Genomic DNA, 2500 nt, shown 5'->3' on the forward strand with positions numbered 1-2500 from the left:
GAGAGAGAGAGAGAGAGAGAGAGAGAGAGAGAGAGAGAGAGAGAGAGAGAGAGAGAGAGAGAGAGAGAGAGAGAGAGAGAGAGAGACGAATGTATGAATGAATAATAAATCTTTTAACATGCTCATCCGTTTCTCCATCTGACATGCTTTTGCTGAATATTGAAGTGACATGTACATAATTTCGGACATACTTGGCTTGCTTCCGCGTCTTTCTCTCGCATTCCTTCTCCTCATCATGTTCTCAGGCTTTCCGCTGACTCTTTGTTGATTCACTTAAGTCACCTTCCACTAATGCCTCGTTTCTTTCTATCTTCTTTTAGGATTTTTTTCCCCTTTAATTTTCTGCGTCTTTCTCTTGCTTGGATGCATCTTTCACGGAGGTATTCTGTTTTATTGTAGTGTGCTCGATTGTGGTGTATTTTCGTTTCGTTTTTGATTGACTTCTTGTTCTTTTTGTAGATCTTCAATTTTGGTTTTGTTAGGCGCATATTGATTTTTACTTTATTTCTGTTTCTCTGAAAAGTGTATGGTATTGTTTTTTTTTTCTTGTAACTATATTTTTTCCCTTTACATTTATTCTTTCCCTTTTAAATCTTTTACTGCTGCGGTCATTCGTTATCGCTCACGCACTGTAAAAAGTGTCCGCATGTACACACAGAAAAAAATAAAATGAAAAGGACAGAGTAAGAGAATACCAGGTTAATTTTGTCTTTCTCAGGCAACACAATTGTTTTAAACTGGAGAGGAAAAAATAAATGTCAAAAAAGTTGTAAGTGATTACGGGGAAAAAAAAAATGTCCAGTAGTGGAAAATTTAATTGGCGAGTGAGGCGAGCCGTAAGACAGTAATAAAAAAGTGAATAGTATTAACTGTGAGTAAATAATAATAAAAAAAAAAAACTTGCATCTCTTTTAACATTTTCCCGTTCTTGGTGTCATTGGTTTTATGTCTCAGTAATAATTGTTCTTGTCCTCAGTATTACATCCCCGGAAAAAAAAAGAAAAAAAAAACGTATTCAATAAATCTTGCCTTTTTTTCAGTATCGTAACAACAACTATTATTCTCTCTCTATCAAAAAAAAAAAAAAAAAAAAAGGAAAAAGAACTACTTATTTAATGCACAGCTGACCCTTCATCACGAGCTTCAATATGTGTGCCAATAACTTCCACAAAACTTTCGCATACTAAGATATTCAGCAAAAGATTTCCATGATGACTGTTTTTCTTTCTTTAGCAAACTTATTTCACATTCAGGAGGACGAGTTATTGGTTACATATCTTTCATATCGTGCAGAGTTTTCGTTTGAGGAAGACATGAAACACGGAATGAGGTGCAAGGCGTGTGTGTGTGTGTGTGTGTGTGTGTGTGTGTGTGTGTGTGTGTGTGTGTGTGTGTGTGTGTGTGTGTGTGTGTGTGTGTGTGTGTGTGTGTGTGTGTGTGAGAGAGAGAGAGAGAGAGAGAGAGAGAGAGAGAGAGAGAGAGAGAGAGAGAGAGAGAGAGAGAGAGAGAGAGAGAGAGAGAGAGAGAGAGAGAGAGAGAGAGAGAGAGAGAGAGAGAGAGGCAATAAAGACATTAAGAAAAGACAAAAAAAAAAAGAGAAAAGACAAAAAGAGAAAAAAAGACAGGAAAAACGTAAAGACTGTGACATTTCAAACTCTCATTTAAATTACGAGGTAAAAACATTGGTTACAAATTTGCTGAAGAAATAAAAAGTCCCGAAAAAAAGACGAAAAGGAAAAAAAAAAAATCCTGGAAAGTGGTCACAATTGAAAACGACAAATTAAGAGTTGTGGCAGAGAGTTAGGAGCTGCAATACCACCCTCTCTCTCTCTCTCTCTCTCTCTCTCTCTCTCTCTCTCTCTTGACACACACACACGGAAACTACATACACATACATACATACATACATTCTACATTTTCAAACTAATTCCTGCCAGACCAACATCCCTCGCACCTCAAATGAATAACATGACACAAGGCACAAACGAAGCCACGACACGAGTGTAATGTAACCCTAAGCTGGAAACACCTGACACTTACTTAAATGCACCGAGTTCAGGATGAGGGATTAGTTGTAGGTTTAATTCTCATTTACACTTTGTTCTCATTTCCAAGTTCGCTAGTTTTATTGTTTTCATTATTTTTTTGTTCCTTTCTAATGTTTGTCTTCACCTAATTAGCTTATTTTCTATTTATTCTTTATTATTAACTGTTTAAATTTTCTGCTAAGTGAGTGCTACTGTTACCTATTATTATCCATTACATGTATCTATTTCTTTCTTTACCTCATTTTTTCCCTATTACAATTATTTCTACCCGTTTACTGTATTGTGTTGTATTTATCACCTGTTACTGTCACCTATTACTAATTACAATTACCTATTAACTTGCTATTTCCTCCCAAACACAAATTACTATTACTGTTATCAATAATTTCCTATTCTCCTATTTACCTGTTACAGTTCCCTGCTAACTCCTATTTTCCACCTGTTACCTGTCG

At 35.8% G+C, this 2500-nt stretch overlaps 1 protein-coding gene across 18 annotated transcripts in view; it reads right to left on the reverse strand.

Moving 5' to 3' along the window:
• The window catches only part of LOC135101945 (nephrin-like), a 529348-nt gene that overhangs the window by 91819 nt on the left and 435029 nt on the right, over positions 1-2500 (reverse strand). The gene's annotated exons all lie outside the window — the stretch shown is intronic.

Source organism: Scylla paramamosain, chromosome 7 (genome assembly GCF_035594125.1).
Source record: "Scylla paramamosain isolate STU-SP2022 chromosome 7, ASM3559412v1, whole genome shotgun sequence".
Lineage (NCBI taxonomy): Eukaryota > Metazoa > Arthropoda > Malacostraca > Decapoda > Portunidae > Scylla > Scylla paramamosain.